The sequence below is a fragment of the Pinus tabuliformis genome, chromosome 7 (genome assembly GCF_031772625.1).
Source record: "Pinus tabuliformis cultivar Carrire ecotype Pingquan chromosome 7, CPIR1, whole genome shotgun sequence".
NCBI lineage: Eukaryota > Viridiplantae > Streptophyta > Pinopsida > Pinales > Pinaceae > Pinus > Pinus tabuliformis.
Genome location: NC_142293.1, coordinates 1,478,071,178 through 1,478,091,645, shown reverse-complemented (window position 1 = coordinate 1,478,091,645; position 20,468 = coordinate 1,478,071,178). Strand labels below are relative to the sequence as shown.

The window sequence follows — 20,468 nt, the reverse complement described above, 5'->3', positions numbered from 1 at the left end:
GTTTCTCTAGAGATAAAAATATTTTATCTTTAATTACAAAAACCATTGTTGTTTATATAGGAAAGTGTGAAACGCTGATCAATTAAGCAGCCATACATACCTCTGTTGAGAATTCCTTGTCTCCTTGTTTTGATGATTCTGACAGTACTTTGACAGCCAGCTCCAACCCATTTTGCAGACGGCCATAGAATACAGGCCCAAATCCTCCTCTGCCAATTTGCCTTCCAAAGCCACCAGTTATTTCCTTGACCTCGTTATAACTAAATTTTCTACATTGAGGTGATGATAAGTCATGGCCTTTTGTGGATTTTTTCAAAGGATTTCTCTCTGTAAGAACAATCGAAGAAATTTTTTACAAATATTAAAATCACTCACAAAATATGTAGACCAATAGAGAATGATCAAAAAATACACAAATCATATATACATACCAACAGCCCTAGCCCTAGCCCTAGCTCGTTTCAATCTTCTACCAAGTACTGTTGCATTTTGGAATTAGTCTTTAAAATATCATCTCACTTAAAATGTCATCTCACTATCTTTATAGGGCCTCTAAAGGAAGATCGGATATCTCAACTCCAGCCAGAGGGTTTCCGAGGAAGATTGGATACTGTTGAAGTTAAATTCCAATGTGACTCCTTTTGCCAAGGCAGGATTCTTCAGCAGGATGAAATTTTGGTGGTTGAATTCTCTTTTGTCCAAAGGAAAGAAGCAACCTCTAGAAGAAGATGATTTTCCTTGTGTGTGTAGATGATCAAGCACAAAATATATATACAACATTTACAGAAGAACTGTTGAGGCGAAAAGCAGAAAAACCCATCTGCCACTCGATCAGTTTTCTGGGCTTTGGTTTGTTGTCACTGGAAAAATATGGCACTGGGTTCTATGCTTTTCTCAATGTATTTACTGTGTCTTCTGGACCACTTGTTTTGAATGCCTTTATTGGAGTTTCAAAAGGTAGACAGTAATTCAAATATGAAGCAATTTTTTGGTAGGAACACTCTTTATTGCCAAGACCACAGCGTCCATATCTCAAAGGCAATGTTATTTTGGCACTAGATGGATTGGTCTGTAGATGCGCTCTTCACTCATTGCAGCAATCTATTAGAAACAACTAAAGTTGTCCAATGAAGCTAAACAGGTGCATACAACTGGAGAAATCATGAATTATATGGTAGTAGATGCTTATCGTATTGGTGAATTTCCTTTCTAGTTTCATCAGACTTGGAAAATAGTACTCCAGCTCATATTGGCTTTAAGCATCCTCTTCCATGTAATTGGATGGTCCACACTTTCAGCCTCAACAGTTATCATCATTACCATGCTCTGTAACCCTCCAATGGGAAAGTTACAGCATAAGTTTCAAATTGAACTCATGTCAGCCCAGAATTAGCGGTTAAGGGCTACCACAAAAGCGCTAGTGCATATGAAAGTATTGAAATTTCATGCATGGGAGGAACGCTTCAAAGAAAGTATTGAGAAGATGCACAAGGTAGAGTTCAAATGGCTATCTGCAATTCAACATATTAAAGCCTACAATAAGTTATTGTTTTGGTCATCTCCCGTTTTGATTTGGACTACAACGTTTGTAACCTACTATTTTCTTAAAATTCCTTTGACTCCAAGCAACATCTCCACGTTCATAGCCACTTTGTGCATCGTTCAAGAACCTATTCGACTAATTCCCGATGTAATTGATGTTATCATTCAAGCCAATGTCTCATTAAGTCGTATCATCAACTTTCTAGAGGCTGTCGAATTACAGGATGGGGTGGTTGAGCGGGTAATGGTATTTCATCAGAATTCTAACCTCTCTCTTCTTATCAGTTCTGCAACACTAAGTTGGGATTCCAATTCATCAAAGCCCACATTGAGAAACATAAATATAGAGGTTAAGCATGGCCAAAAATTGGCAATTTGTGGAGAAATTGGATCTGGAAAATCAATTCTTTTAGCTGCAATACTCGGAGAGAAGTACCAAAGTTGAGGGGCAGTGTGAGTATGAATTATTTACCCCTTTACCTTAACATTGTCAATAGTTTAAATTGATGGATTCTATTTCTTAACGTTTTTAACCCTGCCACTGTAGTTGCAAGTCTATGGCACCGTCGCACATGTTTCTTAAACTGCATGGATTCAAACTGGAACAGTACGAAACAACATATTATTTGGGCGTTCCATGGATGAGAAAAAATATCAGGAAGTTATCCTCAAGTCTTCACTGGATAAAGACCTCCAGAATCTTCCCTTTGGAGATCTGACTGAAATAGGAGAAAGAGGTGTCAATCTCAACAATGGCTAGAAGCAACGAATACAACTTTCTCGTGCCTTATATCAAGATTCTGATATTTATCTTTTGGATGATCCTTTCAGTGCTGTTGATGCTCATACTGCTACTAGCTTGTTTAAGGTTAATATGGTGATTTCCTTTTGATATAAGGGTTTTACAGTTAATATGTAGCTAGTACTAATTTGTACGTTGCACCTTTCTACAACAATGATTTTCATTTTCCTTAGCTTCCTCAGTTCTTATTAATCACGGATTTTGATGTGTAGGAATACATAATGGGAGCACTGTCAAACAAGATAGTGATCCTTGTAACACACCAAGTTGATTTTCTCCCGACATTTGATGCTATTATGGTGGTTAGTAAACAGTTGTCCTAGTCATGTGGATGTTGTTTGTTTGCTTGTATACAACTTTTTGACGAAGTTTTCTAACAGATGCCACATAATTATAATTTCTGTAATTTTAACATATCTAATGCTCGTAGTTTTGGCAAGTTTTCTTTGAATTTCTACACTAAAGTCTCTCTTTTGCAGTTGATGGTGGATGGAGAGATTCATCAAGCAGGGCAATATCAAGAACTGTTGGTCTCAAGTGAGGCATTTAGGGAGCTTGTGAATGCACACAGGAATAATTTTGGTTCCAATGAATCAACAGTGACAATGCCATCCACAAAATATGAACCCATCAATGAAGAGAGAGAAATTCAAAGGAGCATATCACAGAAAGAACGATTGATTTCAAATAGAGCTCCTAAGGGGATCAACTAGTTAAAAGGGAAGAGAAGGACATTAGGGACACTGGTTTGAAGCCATATATTAACTATTTCAAACAGAATAAAGGTTTCTTATACTGTTCTTGTGCTGGTCTTGGTCATCTTATATTTTTTATTGGGTAGATTTCAGGAAATATTTGGATGGCTGCAAAGGTGCAAAGTCCTCACGTCAGTGTATTATGTTTAATAATAGTGTACTCAGCCATTGGGTTCACATCTATATTCTTCTTATTCATTCAGAAACTATTTTGTGTTATTTTGGGGCTTGAGGCATCAAAGTCTTTCTTTTGTGAGCTTCTGTCTTCTTTATTCCGAGCACCAATGGCATTCTTTGACGCAACTCCATTGGGAAGGGTTCTGAGTAGAGTAAGTATTTTATTTAATCACCATAGGGTTCTCACTTCACGGAGATATCAAAACTACTAATATTCTTTTAAGTGAACAGATGGAAGCAAAACTATCAGACTTTGGGCTGTCTAGGTTTGGCCCCTCAAGCGAAGCAACCCATGTCTCAACAAATGTGAAGGGCACATTTGGATACCTTGATCCCTAGTATTAAACATTTCCCATTCAATTTTTCTCTCTATTTTTTCATTTAATTTATCTAGAACTGAAAATCAAAAGATAAAATGGATTCTTTGATATTCATAGGGTCGTTGCTTTGAACAGATTTGCCACTACGCACAGTTTGACAAAGGAAAGTGATGTATATAGCTTTCGAGTTGTGAATTTTGAGATAATATATGGGAGAGAACTTGCACGATGAACGAAGTAGAGATCTAACATCTGGAAATGGCGCACTCGCAGGATGAGTGAAGCAATAGTGATCTATTGGTCCTTGAAAATTTGGAATTTTCACCTGAACCGGATTCAAGGTCCCTCGGTTATGCGCAAGAAATGCCTGCCTGAGGGGCGTGTAAGCATCCAAAAGAAAACTGAACTGCGTGCCAAAGTCCACCATGGTCTGCCTGGCGCCCATGTTGTCTGACAAGAAGACAGTTGGCGGGATTGAGAGAAACTATTGTCCAACCATGATGTCATAGAGCTTGACAGCGTAGGCCACTTTGTTGAAATAGGGCAAAGGAATGGATTGGGTATACAGGGGCGTGTAATGGAGATATTTGGAAAATGGGCTGTCTCCGAATAGGAGAATGCCTGCAGATTGTCGGTAAAGAACATGGTTTAGAATGCAGTAGGAAATGAATGACTGAGAGCCACCCGCAGGATGAACGAAGCAACAACCATCCATTGTTTCTCGAAAATTTGGAAAATTCACTTCAACCGAATTCAAGGTCCCTCAGTGATACACAATAAATGCCTACCTGAGGGGCGTGTAAGCGTCCAAAAGAAAACTGAATTGCATGCCAGAGTCCACCATGGTTTGCCCGGCACCCATGTTTTCCGGCAAGAAGACAGTTGGCAGGATTGAGAGAAACCTTCGTCCAACCATGATGTCATAGAGCTTGATAGTGTAGGCCACTCTGTTGAAATAGGGCAGAGGAATGGATTGGGTATACAGGGGTGTGTAATGGAGATATTTGGAAAATGGGGAGTGTCCGAACAGGAGAATGCCTGTGGATTGTGGGTAAAGAACATGGTCTGGAATGCAGTAGGGAATGAATGACAGAGAGCCTTGGCTCAGACAGATGAGACTCGGGGTGTCGGGTACGAGTAATGGCACGCACTCGAAGATGAAATTGGGGATTTTAATAACAGGGGAGACATGGATTAGACTGAGGTTCACAATATTAGAACTGAGGACCTGTCTGCAAAGGTCCCGACATAAGAGTAGTAGTGTTAGCAGAGGCGGTTGCTGTTACAGGTTGTGGGAACTCGAAAATTGTTGGTCTCTTTTGTGCAGACGGATGAGCTGCAGGGGATAGGTTGGTAAGAGGTGGAGAGAATGGGGTTAAAAGTGGAACCAGGAGCCGATAAGGGATTGCATTCCAGCCATGACAGCTCGCTGCCTGTATCGACCACCATTTCTTATTTCTGAGGTGGGTTGCCCTCGGTAATTCCCGTTGAACATGGAAATAACCCTGCAACTGAACACAAGGAAAGACTTAGCAATAGAATAATTATGTATATATTCAAAGGTAACGGGAGGACCTTTTGGCAAATGGTAAAGGGTTCAGAACACATTACCTGTACCGAAGGATTCAAGTGCCTTCTTGGGTGTTGAAGCCCTTGAATTGCAGAACAACTGGAAGCCTTACAAGCAAGACAAGAAACAAAGAATTAGCTAGATTAAAGGAAAAAAATGAACAGGCTTAGGGCTAGATGCACCCAACGGAGCCATGGGAACAGAAATGGGACTATGGTTATAATAGTGCAAATCATGATTTAGTTGAATTTACAGTTAGTAACATCTAATGGTGGAAAAACATTTAATCGTCTAACAATAGATCTGACAGTCAAGATTATGACAAAAAGGCAGCTGGGGGAGTTGATTTCAGAGGGGAACGCCTTACGACGTAATTAATTGTAATTTGGTTGGCTATCATATCTATGATTTATCATCATGCAAACAAAAATAAGGCTGCAGTTCAACCATATTATGCCAAATGAAGCTTAAAATATTAAATGTTGACATTTAATTTAAAATTAATTAATTGTAATTTGGTTGGCCATCATATTTATGATCTATCATTTTGCAAACAACAATAAGGCTCAAAGAACACTCTTTCGGATTAATGTTATGCCAAAGGATGCTTAAAATATTAAATAATGACATTTAATTTAAAATTAATTAATTGTAATTTAGTTGGCCATCATATTTATGATCTATCATTTTGCAAACAACAATAAGGCTCAGAAAATACTCTTTCAGATTAATCACATTGTAAGGATTGGGTCGATGTTTTGAACCAATTAATGTCTAAGGATGAACCACATTAGTTGGTTCGAAAAGTCGACCCAATCCTTACAATGTAATTAATCCGAAAGACTGTTTTCTAAATTATGGATCACAAAAGTCTTAGATCTAACAACAATAACATTGCATTTCAACCATCTTATGCCAAATGAGTATTAATTTGAATAAAGTTGATTTTATTAATCTGGATAAGGTAGTGCATTTAAAACTTAAAATAAAGGTAATTTTAGTGATTGAAATAGCTGGTAGATATTGTATTTAACATCAATTGAATTAAATTTCAATCTAATAATCCTATCTTTTGATATTGATAAGTAAATTTTTTTAAACTTTAAGATAAAATAAGATTGGGTATTTTTAAAAATTTACATGTACATCTTTTAAACAAGAGCGAGGTGGTGGCATGTCACTGTTTATTTCTATACATGATTCATGTGCATGTAGTTTTTAGTTCATTTAGTTATGATGTTCTATGTGAAGAAGAAGATGAACTTATAGCTCTAGTTCATATATACAAGGAAAGTTTAGGCCTAACTAATTGCTGAAAAATAAATAAATAAATAAAAATAAATAAAAAATTTCAATTTTTTTTTTTTTTTTATAGATGCAGTGTTTTTTCAAAATATAACCAGAATTTCCATAACTTTCAGGGCAAAAAAACATAATTTTTAGACTACGACTTTTGAAACTAATACCAAACTATTCCATTTTTGTTTCTAATTTCAAAGTATTGAATCTTTATTTCTAATTGTGATTTTATAGATTGTCTTTAATTGAAGAAAAACATGAGGTTTTGATAATAACATTTTTTTATTTTATTTTATTTATTTATTTATTTATTTTTAATTTTTAATTTTTTTTTTTCTTTTTTTTTTCCGAGGCTAATTCTATTTTTATTGGTATTTATTTACATGGAATGGGGAAACAATTTTTTTGCAAGAATTACTTTTAGCTATATTTTTACAAAATGACATTTGTGTTGTTTTTTTGGTTTAATTGTGTACTGATATTTACACTTATTAGTTTAATAGATAATTTATTTTCAAAAAAAAAAAAATAGTTAGAGCAGTTTGACATTTGCTTCATTTTGCATCAGATCAACAAAGAAGAATAAGATAGTAGAAAAGATTATTTGTTGGTTATTAGTTTTCAAGAGTTTTATTGTCTATGTCATAGTGTCACTGAAAGTTTAGCATGAGGTGCATTATAAAAATGATGTACATATGTTGTAATATTTGGAATAACAAAACAAAAAGGTGAATGAGTCTGAGTACATGGATTGTAGAGCTAGGAATGGAAAATTTCTGGTAGGGATGATACAATTTATTGTGCAAAGAAGAAACCTGAACTTAACGATAGACTATTAAAGACTTAGTGGTCCATGAGGTAAAGGGGATGGTTCATGAAATTAAATGGTCTTAGGAAAATATTCATGCCCATGTTTGTTTGAAATAATACAAGGACCAAAAGGGAACAAAATTTGTGGACTCACTACAAGAGCAAGGATGCAATAGTAAGGGAGGAAAATAAAGAGAGGCATTTGGACGAGATGATGTGGACAGAGGGCTAGATTCAGTTTTACCACAAAAAAGATAAATCTTGTATGATTATAATTTCCAATTAATTGGTTATGTTGCATTGTAATTGTAATAGATATGGATAAATAGCAAGTGCAATATGTGTTGTTTTGAATCTATCTCCAATGCAACTATGAACTGCTATTTTCCTAATTTGTATATTGATTGTGGTTATGATTATGCATGGGCACATGTCTCATATGCTTCTATGAAAAAGTAAATAACTTAATATAGTAAATAATAGTAATTACATAATGTATGAAGTTCAGATTAAAGAAGAGTCCCATAACAGTTTTTCCTAATTTCTTAATGATATCATAAATAATTTAATAAATGAAGTTAAGGACCTCAACAATATATTCAAATTGAAAAACAAGATCAGTTAGAAGAACTCGGTTATGAGACTCTTTGTATTAATGTAAAAATTTGTACCAGAGACGCTTTGTTTGACAGAGAAGGTCAATGTGTACATAATGATATATGTTTAAAAAATATTATTCTGACAGGAAAACAATATATGAAAGATCAAACAAATGTATTCCGACCGGTTATGTCTTGTTGTAGTGCTCCTATAAGATTTAGCCTTTATTGTGCATGGGCCTCCATTCCCACCACAGGGAACTTGGCAATGAGGATCACAAGTCCCTGTCAATAGTCAAATGCTTGAGTTACTCATGAGCAATCTTGAGGAGCTGCTGAGAGAGTTTGTGAGCATTCTAGAATAGTTGGTGTGTAGTAGGTGAGGTGGAATCTCGATGTAAACTGGTTCCAAGCTTCTGTCAGATAATAACTGCAGGATAGCCTATGCCATCATGTGAGGAATTCCATACTCGAAGGAAAAAAAGTGCCACGAGATAGTAATTTGTCAATGTAGCTATCACCCAAGCTCAGAAGGGGTAACATCATGGAACGTCTTAGTATGACTTCGATAGAGTGGCGAGTTGTTCGTTCAGATCTACAAGTGGAATGAATTATTGAGAGTAGCACACAATCGAGTGGATGACCTGGAGGTAGTTCATGCAGTAGCATACCTGGTCTTTGAAGACAGTGCAGAAATGTCGACAAAAGGCTATGCATGGTGCAAAGCCAAAGGGACATGACATAACCCTTCTTGAAAAATAAGAAATGATGTTCAGTTTCAAGCAAAGGGGAAAATGTTGAATTCATAGAAATAATTGGATAAGGTTTATCCTGTTGCAGTTAGGGAAATTGGTGGGAAAACTTATGATTGGGGCAGCGTAATTCTCCTATTGTACGATTGGACATTGCACATGGATTATCTAGAGGGTTCAAGCAACAAGGTGGGTAATGGAGAGTTTGGAGGACGGAGTAATAGTTTCATAATAGCATAAGAAAATTAGTGCCAAAAGCCATTTAGTGCAAGCTTGAGAGGTCGGGTCATATTTTTTTGTAGTCTCCCTGAGTTGATAGTCACGTGGTTACATTTTTTTTCAAAATATTTCTGGATCTGATTTGTGACTTAATATTGGGCCAAATGTACAGTGGGGAGGTTGGACAGTTGGGTGTTTTCTGTTTTATGACAATTTTCCTATCATGAGCCCAACTATACCATAGTCGGGTAGTTTGACAATTGGTAAATGTTGAGATCATGAAGTTTGGTAGTTTGATAGTCGGGCAATGCTGAGGTCAGGAGGTCGGGTCGATTATTTATAAAAAGAATCATAGTTACTCGGTGTTCCAAGTTGCGTGGTTGGAAGGTCAGGTTGTTTGATAGTCGGGTGGGTTCATTAGGTCGATAGTTTCACAATCGGGCATTATTGAAGTCAGGAGGTTGGGTATTTTGACAGTCAGGAATGTTTAAGTCAGAAGTCAAGTTGATTATTTATAAAAAAAATTGTAGTCACTCTGTGCTACTAGTCGGGTGATCAAAAGGTCGGGTAGTCAGAAGGTTGCATTTCTTTTTTACAAAATATTTATGGATTTGACTTCAAACTTAATTTAAAAAAAAAAAAAAAATGAGGATTTTGTTTTTATGCATTTTGTGATGAACAAAAGAAAAAATTGCAAAAAATAAATAATTGAGACTAGACTTCCAGTAACTGAATCTAAAAGCACGAAAAGTATAAGATTACTGTCAATATTGTCATGTTTTTTATTTTTTTGTGGGTAGATCGTATAGTCGGGAGGTGGAACATTTAGGAATTTTTTTGTTTTGATTCATTTATTCTATCATGACTTGAACTAGACCATAGTCGGGTGAGCTCAGTAGGTTGGGTAGTTTCACAGCCCGACAATGTCGAGGTCTGTAGGTCAACCCGAATATTTATAAAAAAACTCTTGGTCAGCTGGAGTTCCTAGTCATGTGGTCGGAAGGTTGGGTAGTTGGGAGCTTCTATTTTTTTTTACAAATTTTTTCCATATCTGACTTGTGACTTAAGTCTCCAGACAAAGGGAAAAGAATCTTGTTGTAAACATGACAACGAGAATCCAAATTATTTGGTGAATATTTAGATTATAAGTTTCATACCAAAAGATTACAAAATAAAGAAATATGGAATATTGGATTGGCCTCTATCCAACAGGCTGTGAAAAGAGTTTACTATGTCCACACTGGAAATTATTTTCTTGACTCACAACTCAGTTATTGATATCATAATTATATATGCTATGTGACACTATAAAGTCTTCTATAATTTCAGTAACTAATTCTTAAGGGCCTACATTTCCTGTGTGTTTTTGTTTACATTTATATTTAGCAATACATTTATATCTAGTTACAATTGTATTCATAGAAAATCACTTGAGACAGTTGAATACAAGAACATTGTGTAGCAAGGAAACACAGATGCTCAATCTATTTTAGATCCCTACCATTCAACAACATATTACAGTTCTTATATGACAAAAATGGATTGCTCCATTACAATTGCATTTAAACAAATTCGGAAAAAATAGTACATCTTGTCGAGCTAACAAAATTGAAGTTCTTTGCAGACTTGGAAACACTGCTAAATATACAACAAATGTCAAGTGGAAAAGCAATGCTAATCTAGGTGGCTCCAGACACATGCAGAAGTCCTAGAGGACTCAGAAAGGTTCAAAATTAAAAGTGGTCATATTGCTCCTAAACTAGCACGAAATCGAATTTCTTATCGCCCTGATTCTAACGGTGAGAACAACACTCAAATCCGAGCTCGTATGAGGGAGATAGAGCTCTTCAAAGTTTGACATGACAAGGGAAAAAGCGGGGCCCACAATGCACCACATGGCATCCCAAAGAGCGAGTAAGACTCACATGGCATCCCATCAGCCATTAACACTTGGTCCCTAGTCATTGATTTATTTTCCTTGCAAAAAGACAAAAAAATAATATTAAAATGCCCTCATAAAAACAAAATCCATATAAAACCAAAAAATCATTTTTAAAATATCAAAATATGGTTATAACCATATGAAATATCATGGTTATTAAATGGGCATTATAAAACAAAAATTAAAGGAATTTTAAAATGTGGTGGTTTATGGAAAATGGTTACCATTAAACCAACGAAATATTTAAATGAGGTTATATGAGTGGGTTTGTTATATTATAACAACCAAACCTTAACATATTACAACCATAAACTGTTTCAAACGAATATGATTGTATTAATATAAACAAAAAATTTAAAATCTTTTTGTGTATGGTTGTTATAACCATATATCACATGGTTATCAAATGGCCCCAAAAAATTAACATAGTGTATATGCCATAATTGTTGGGCGCGTATACTTAACTATTGGTGGTTTAAAACCACAACCAAAAAAGACACAATGCGCCATGTAATTCGGGAAACAACAGGGTTGGACACCGGGTGGTTCCTCACCCTAATTTTAAACCTTGCCAACAGGCCAAACGATCGTGTTGTTCTATCCGCTGACAAACAGTTTATGAACCAATTCATGCCATCCGACCGCAGGACAATGGATGATAGCCGAGCGAAGGCGGCTCGGAGGAACTCGGAGGTTGAGTTCAGGGAGCGGACCAGAGCGGAACCATGAAATAGTTCCAAGAGGCGGAACCTTGATATGCTTTTCAGGGCGAGAATATTCTTTTGACGCTGAAAATTTTTTGGGAAGTAATTTTTCTGTGTCAGAATGTAATCAAGTTTGCAATATTTTTTCTCAAATTTTTATAAAGAATGAAATGGCGAGGTCGGATTCATCTTTTGAGTAGCGAATTTGTAGATTCCCAGCAGAGGAGAATCTTCGAGAATCTTAAGGGAATCTTCCAGATTCGTTAGAGGCTAAAATTTCCGAGATTCAGAATGGAGCCAACTTTATACTCATTCTTCCCAGAATTTCACAAGGATCTCAATGGTGATATCAATTTTCTGATTTGAGCAGCGGATATTCAGATGACCCGTAAGAGGGAATCTTTGAGGAATCTAGGGGGAATCTAAAAGATTTCTGTAGCTCCAAATTTTCACTTCATCAGAATTCAAAAATTTGATAGTCGATTTTACACCATTCGACGCCACGAATTTGATGATGTAATCAGATTTTCCATTTGATCATTCCATTTTTTGGCCACTTTTCAAACTGGAGTGCAGGTGTTAACATTCAACATGCGAGCAGTCATTTCCATGATATTCGATGCCACAAGCTTGATAGTACAGCGGATCTAGCAGTTTATCATCCTTTTCTTCACATAACTCCTTAATGTGAGGTATATGCAGTGTGATCATGTGTTTCTTTGTCTCTTTGCTTGAGATGCATTGTGCTGTATAGATCCTTGTTTGATGTTTGATGTGGGATCTTGTTTTGTTCTTTATGTGAGATGCACTTATTGTCATGTTTTAATTGAGATCCCTTTGTCTCCATGTTGACGGGATACTCATGTGTCGCCATGTATGTTTAAATTGAGATCCCTTTTATGCCATATTGGTGGGATTCTCATTATTATCATACGTGAAATTATGTCATGTTGATAGGAGTCCTTTTGTGAATGAGAGTTCCTGGAGTGAAACATCTCGTGGAGCAACTCCTGCGTGAGGGAATATTCCTTGCATGATAGAGAAAACACATGAATGTACAACATCACTCTTTCTAGCACTTAATGCAGCGGCCTACACCATCTTGACACGGGGGCCCGGAGACGTAGTCCTTCGTAGACAAACTCCGTTATCAATGTCTTGTGTTTTATGTTGTTGATTCTTGTCATGTTCCCTCATCTTTACAACATGCATCTATGTTCCTTTATGCTCTTTTAAATGCAATTCTAACAACATCACGGAAGTAAAAGATTTTGGTTAAATATGGGAGTTGAGTCAACTCGGATCAAATGCACATTGTTTTTTGTTTGTCCTTGTATTCAGTTTCTAGAAAAACAATTTTCATGAACACTACTCAAGATGGAGAAATAAAATATGTTCTGAAAATATCTATTTTGTTAGAACAACAATCTGATAACTATGAGTTCTCTAGTTACAGTTTTATTCAAAGCTAAATACTTGAGACAAATGAATAGAATAACATAGTAATTGAAAGAGAAGTTTTTGAAAAAATGTGCAAGTATTTGGGCAACCCCTTATGCTAGCTTTGTGTATAATAACTCTTCTAGTCGGACTCCGAGCACACTCAGTGTGCAACTGAGATTCAACGTGGAATCTGAAGTCACGTTGTGTTTCATCTTATAGGCATACCAGTTTTCATGGACATAATGACACACATACATAACAAGAAATAATAGTGCAACAAAAACTAGTGGAATGTATCTTGTTGAGGAAATATGTACAACAATGCTCAAAATAATAGTAACTTTAATATGCCATATACAATGATAAACATCTTAACAAGAAATATATGAGTCTTTTATATTATAAGCATTACCAATGTGGAGAGTGATCAAGACACAATTATGACTACAACAATTAATATGCTTGCATCCAATTTACATAAGGAATTCTTGACAGGTGGAAAAAATCCTCTTGCAACAAGCCAGTATGTGTTTGATCAAAGTTCCATTTTTTTATTTTCGTTTGGTATGGTTGAATAACACCTGTAACAAAAGTCCCACTATCTATTTTAAACTAACATTAAACTAAGATCTACAGTTCAATCCAGCCATTGATGGCCATGAATATAATTTTTTACAAGATAATCAAAATTTTGTATGTGGAAATTTTGGGCCACTAATTTTATGTAGCACAATAAATATTCTAGCTTCGATAACTAAAACAACTAGCCCATGCAAATGTGGAGACCAATTCTCACTTCTACACTTTGACATATTGTCAATTAAGCAAATCTTACTTGAACAAGGCTTGTAGATCTATGGAAAAAATATCAATGAATGTGATGACTATTTTTTTTAGTCTTGACTATTTTTTTTAGTCTATTTGTACACTTGCACCATGTTTTGATATGTCTAATATGAGAAAAACAATTGTACAAGTTTTTTATAATTTTTTCATTTGCAATGAGAATACCACTACTAATTGCTTAAAACAACACCTGGATACGAGAAACATTAAACAAGAGCAATGTATCAATGATTCACAAGCTTATGTTATAAACTTATTACTCCCATATGCATATCGACATATAGAGGAAAAATATTTTGTAATACAATGAATTTGTGATATTTGATATTAACATATATATCTGCAATACAAAAATGAAAGATATTTTCTTGAGATTCTATTGATCAAACACTTGCTCCAAAGTCATGTACATTATGCATGTACCAATATCAACTACAGATGCACATTTAACCAATGATTGAATCAATCTAAATACTAGAAATTAAAGGATTTAGATAAGCACAACACCACGCATAATATAATGAAATTTAAATTCCTAATTGGAATTGAATTCAAAAGATTAAACACATAAGTTTTGGCTAAAGATTTAAATAAAAACTTCAAACATATTTTCGGGTTTTGATTCTATCCAACCAGTTTTTTTTGTATTTTATTGAATATCTATACACACATAATTTAAATTAAATAAATAACAATTTCTATGTCATAAAAGAGAGCATGTTTTCCTACATTTGAGTATTGTATTGCAATTATCAACTAGCAATGATTAAATCTACAATTTTTTATTTTTTGTATTATGAAAAGATGAAAATTGTAAAATTTTGATAAGGAATCTTAAATACAATTATCAAATATTCATTCAGAATCAAACAAAATCAGAGGCATTTTTTAAGTAATTAAAATCATGTACTGACATAAATGCCACAATTCATTACACATGAGCACTGAAAATGGTATTGAAAAATGTTGGCATTTCAAAATTGATTAAAAACATAACAAATAGTAAACCCTTTGCACCAACACATTAAGGTATATAAATAGTAAAACATAATAAAATTAAATAGGTCTTGGAACATGAAAATAAATAGTTTTTTTTTTCTGAAAGTAAATACTGAATTCTAAAATGTTGTATGTTCCATTGAAATTTGGTAGGCAAGCATACATCTTCTCCTCATCTTTAGAGCCTTCGTAATTGATACTAAGTAGCAGGTTAGGTGCATGCACTTTGATATAAGATGCCCATTTTTAATATAAATTTTATAGGCCATTTTGTCACATCTATTCAATAAGCCTTCAATTGGATCAATCAACTTCCTTTGACCTCCTTCTTATCATCCTTTCACAAAGCCTTAAGCATGACTCATTTTAATCCCTCAGTTTCTGCCTAAACGCACATTGTTTCATCCATTTTATGGACCAACACTTCGTGGCGTCCTACTGGATAGGGTTGACTACCAGGTTGCTACACTCTGCACCTGTGTTAATCACCTATAGGTTGCTTAGTGTTGGGGGTGCATTGATTCTAGAAATTTGGGAGAAAGAGAGATAATCCTAAAGCCTCTTCTTCCAGAAGCTTATAGGATATGTTGTAACCATTTACCTCAGATAAAAGTCTCGAATTCTATCCTTTCCTACCTTGTATTTTTCATACCTTATCCCTTAAGTGCATCCTCCAACCAAGAGTGGATCTCAATCCCAGATTGGTAAAAGGATAAGAATTCATGAACTACCTCCTTTACCTATATATTTACTGCCATCCATAGGCAAGGGGTTGGATTTTGGAGAGTGATTCTACCCTTATGTTGTTGTTGTGAGAGATATATTTCCATGCATTAGGGTGATTTGAGGTGTACTTTTTGACAAGGAAAGGACAAGTCAGCTTGGAGGAGCTCTTTTATAGGATCAACACCTATTTTTGTTGTAACTCACTCCATTTCTATTAATGCAAAGAGTTCTTTGTTTTCCTAGATATGATGTTATGGTTTCATATATTTCAATACCATATTGATCTATTGAATAAAGTGATTAGATGATGCTACATAGATTTTGTGGATCGTAGGATTTTTTATCTGACTGTGCAAGTTCTAATAATAGTGATGAAAGATAGGATTGGAGCATTCAAGCCAAGGAAGGAGGGAATCATATGATAGATTCTAGGTTAGCTTCACCCTGTTATCTACTTAATTTAAGGAAAAAATTAGTCCCTTTGTCTTTTTGTTTGTCTAAGTCAGTCCACTAGGCCTAGGGAACATAGTTTTGTCTATAGTCGTAGATGCTACATAAAAAATTGGCGACTACACTAGGAAGAAGTGTATTCCATTGGTGGTTTCTTTGTCCATTATGTTTGTATTACCTTGTCTTTGGACCTTTACTATCTTATTCGTTCAAGAAAATACCTAGGAAGACCTTTCATTGAGTCTCAATTGCAATCCTTGTGTCAGAACTTTTCATCCTTAGACCAATGCACCCTCTAGTCTTCTGACGAAAGCATTTCACCCTAGTTGAGCCTTCTTTGTACCTATGTTCCATAGCACTAGTGCCTCCTTTGCACTTGCGTTGACCCCTGTTCATGCAAAAGTTTGTCTTTGCCTTGATTTTCTCTCTTATCAGCCTTGTTCCAACTACTCTTCCTTGTGTCTTTGAGTGTCTTGTGGTCCCTATGAAGCTTCCATTTGGTTTTCTTTTGTTTTAATACCTTTATTAAGGAATTGTTTGAAGATTTTCCTTTGTTCTTATCATTAGGTTGTTTGAAAACTATTTTTTTTTGTTCATTGAGTGCTTAGATGAATTGGTGTTCTAGTCATCGTTCTGAAAATCTTGTTTGAATCAGTGATTAGACTTTGCATCTTAGTTTTCTTCATTTTCAAAAATTAAGTGACTTGAAAAGAAAAATATTTGCATTGCCATTTAGGGTTTTGTGTGTGCATTGAAATTGGAACAATTGCATTGAAAAGGGAATTGCATTTTTCATATTGTTTGTTGCATATTCTTTGTCTCTTCCCTTCCTTAGATAGATTTTCATTGAATGAGAAATATTTCATTTCCTCATGCTAGTTTTCATTTTAGGATATTCAGGTGACATTCACGGTGAGCCCCAAAACTGAAACTTAATTGAAGATAAACAATAAAATTTATTGAATCAACCTAAGGAGCATTTGTAACATTAATGCAAACATTTAGAGGTCTAGGCTAGAGATGTGTTCCAGCGTCGTTAAATGTAGGAGTTGCCATTGTTTTCCAACGTTGTATCTTGGGGATGAAATCTTGTTCCATGTATATGAGTGTATAATATCGTTCTCCACGTACCTTTGGGTATATTGGACGATGCTCCACACACATAAAGTATATGGGAATTATCTCATCGAAAAATTATGCATTAGACAACACTACTACAGACTACACTTCCACGTATTGTCGAGTATATTTTGGAAGTCCCCTATAGGTTTCTATCCTTGCCATAGGTAATCGATTCGACCAACTTTTGTACTGTGATACAATGAACATAGCATTCAGGGAGATTCCCTGCATGTACGCTAAGCCCTTGGTTCGCCAAGGTGTATATTGCAGTTCACAATTGCTTGGTAATCCTTTATGCCTAGATTACCCTATTTTTTATTTATTTTTGTGTTAATTTCTAAAATTTATCATCCAACATGGAAGAAAAAAAATCCCCCACTTCATCATTCACATAAAATGAAAAATAAGCCTCCACTTCCACTAGAGGCTACTCCTGGCCATCATCAGAAGCATAAGAAGATGCAAACTATCAAAATGGGAAATTTGGGAACTACTTCTAGTCTTCCTCCTAAATGTGATAAGCCAAAATCATGTTTCCCTTTAAGTATTGATCTTGAGATCACATCTACTTTTGATGGTGAATCTCATGTAATCGAAACATAAGCTCCTGAAACCTTATTGTTTGAGGTTATTAAACCTGACTTTCCTAAGTCAGATACTTTACATCCTGAGGATGTTGAACCTGAGGAACCTCAACCTTCTTACCTATTACTTTAGGTCCTTCCCCTTCTCTTCCTTTATCTCAAACATAAGCTCCAACTATATATCTTGGACCCGACGGTGAACCTCTTCCATATGGACTTGTGAGTATTGAAGAGATCCCACAAGAAGAGTTGTGTCCCTATACTCATGTTCATTGGAGTGAAATCAATTTTTATCATACTAATCCTCTTCCTCCTCTTCAGACTCCAACACAAACTCCTTCACTTGATTCTTTGGACTCACACGCGGATTTCGCGCGACAATATTCATTGGGATTATTAACCATGAATGGATCTAATTTAACTTCCGAACCTGTGTCCACCACTATGGTTGAGACATCAAATGTTGCTTCCTCATCTATGTTTGCAACATCACTAGAGGAAAAACTGTATGGTGGCCTATCCGTCCCACCTAGTTATCAGTCTTTATATGGTACCTTCTCTGCTTCAACTTCTAGTTCTTGGGTTGTGTTATATTCTTTCCACGACTAGCCCACGTAGTTAACTGGGGGGTTAGAGGGGGCGCGGAGCCCCTCTCGTTGCGTCGATTGTGTAGCGGGGGGGGTCACAGGGGTTTGAGGCATACCCATAACCCCACTTTATGTGGTCTAGGGCAGTGCCCCAGAAAATTTTTGTTTTGGACCCTATGTTAGGTTGAGCGGACCCACCTGTGGTTTTGTGCATGATTTTCACACATGTTTTTGGACGCGATGGTTTTTCGGTCCATGGTATTGGACGCGATGGTTTTTTCAGTCCATGGTATTGGATCCTTCGGCATGTATAAATATGTATTATAACATTGAAAGGAACATAATGAAAAATCAAGCTGGTAGTCCCGGTTTTGAGATCTAGGGGAAAATCTCTATGTATATGTGTTTTATGTGTTATGCTCTCGCATTGTTTATTTTCTGTGTTTTAGAATTCGTATGCAGGTAATTTCTGTACGGGGTTAAAACCTACATTTGGTATCAGAGCTATTTTGGCTTCAAGGGGACGCCTTTATTGCTGAGGGGTTTCGCTCGGCCCTGTGGTAGACCTTGTTCAGTGGGAGATCTACAAGATTGATTCTGGTGGTGAAAAAAGATGGCGAGCAGTGGAAAGATAGAGATCGAGAAATTTAATGGTCAGAGTTTTGAGTTATGGAAACTCAAGATGAAGGATCTGTTGGTGGATAAAGATCAGTGGATCGCGGTAGATCTGAGTACTAAACCAACGAGAGTGTCTGATGAAGAATGGAAGAAGTTGGATCGGAAGGCAAAGAGCAGAATACGATTCTGAGTGTCAGATTTAGTATTGCTAAATGTATCAGGGGAAGCTACGGCGAAGGCTTTGTGGGACAAGTTAGGGACTTTGTACTAATCTAAGTCTTTGGTGAATAAATTATTCCTGTAGAAAAAGTTGTATAACCTGAGGATGAAAGATGGAGACTCGGTGATAGAGCATCTGAATGCATTTAATACTGTGGTAATTCAGTTAGCATCTGTTGATATTAAAATTCGAGATGAAGATAAGTGCATCAATTTGTTGTGTTCTCTAGCAGATTTGTGGGATAGTCTGGTTATTGCAATAGGTAGCAATGCAACTTCATTGTAGTTTGATGAAATAGTCTCATCCTTGCTGAGGGAGGAGATGAGACGGAAAAATATGGAGAGACAGAATGGTGATGCCTTGTCTGTACGAGGATGGTCCCAAAACAGAAATAAAAATAAGTCATCGAGTGGGAGATCTAAATCTCCAAGAAAACCTATAAAGGTGGTGTTCTGGAAATGCGGAAATGAAGGGCACTACAAAATGGACTGTAAATCTAAAGCTCTTGATAAAGGAAAGGGATCTGATGACGCTCCTTCTACAGAGGTGAAAACCACCTCAAATGAGGGTGGGGATGTGTACTTGGCTTCTTCAAGTACACATGTAGATCATGAGGCATGGTTGATTGACTCAGGTGCATCCTTTCACTTCACTCCCCATAGAGAGTGGTTCTGCGAGTATGAGAAATACGATGGTGGTGATGTCTTCTTAGGGGATGATAGGAAGGCTAGAATCATTGGCCATGGAAAAGTAAAGGTGAAGTTGCAAGGTGGAAGGGTTAGAACACTTCCGAGTGTTTTGCATATTCCTGCATTGGCCAGAAATCTGATTTTTGTAAGCAAGCTGGATGATGCAGGTGTAAAAACAGTGTTCAAGAAGGATACCTGCAAAATGGTTCGGGGAGCACTGGTATTGATGCGGGGAGTTCGAATTGTAACTATGTACAAGCTGCAAGGTAGCACTGTTATTGATGGGTGCAACTGTTTTGTGGTTCCTGAAAGTGGAGCAGAAAATATAGTGGTCTCTGGAGAGAAGACCATGTTGTGGCATCAAAGGCTTGGACATATTGGAGAGAAGGGCCTTCGAATACTTCATGGTAAAGGTATGGTAGAAGGTATGAGTAATAGCTCTTTGGATTTTGATTTCTGTGAAAATTGTGTATATGGGAAGCAGAATCGAGTGAGCTTCCCCTCCGGTAGTAAGAGGGCGAAACAAATATTAGAACTTGTGCATAGTGATGTGTTTGGACCAGTGAAGGTTCCATCACTGGGTAAGTTTATGTACTATGTATCATTTATAGATGACTTCTCAAGAAATACATGGATATATTTCCTTAAGAAGAAATCTGAAGCCTTTGACAAGTTTAAATAATTTAAGGCTCT

General features: G+C 36.1%; 1 pseudogene; it reads right to left on the bottom strand.

Annotated features, from left to right (window-relative positions):
* Positions 1-1,218: 1,218 nt before the first annotated feature.
* LOC149253406 (aspartic proteinase PCS1-like) lies at positions 1,219-10,789 on the bottom strand (annotated as a pseudogene).
* Positions 10,790-20,468: the final 9,679 nt, after the last annotated feature.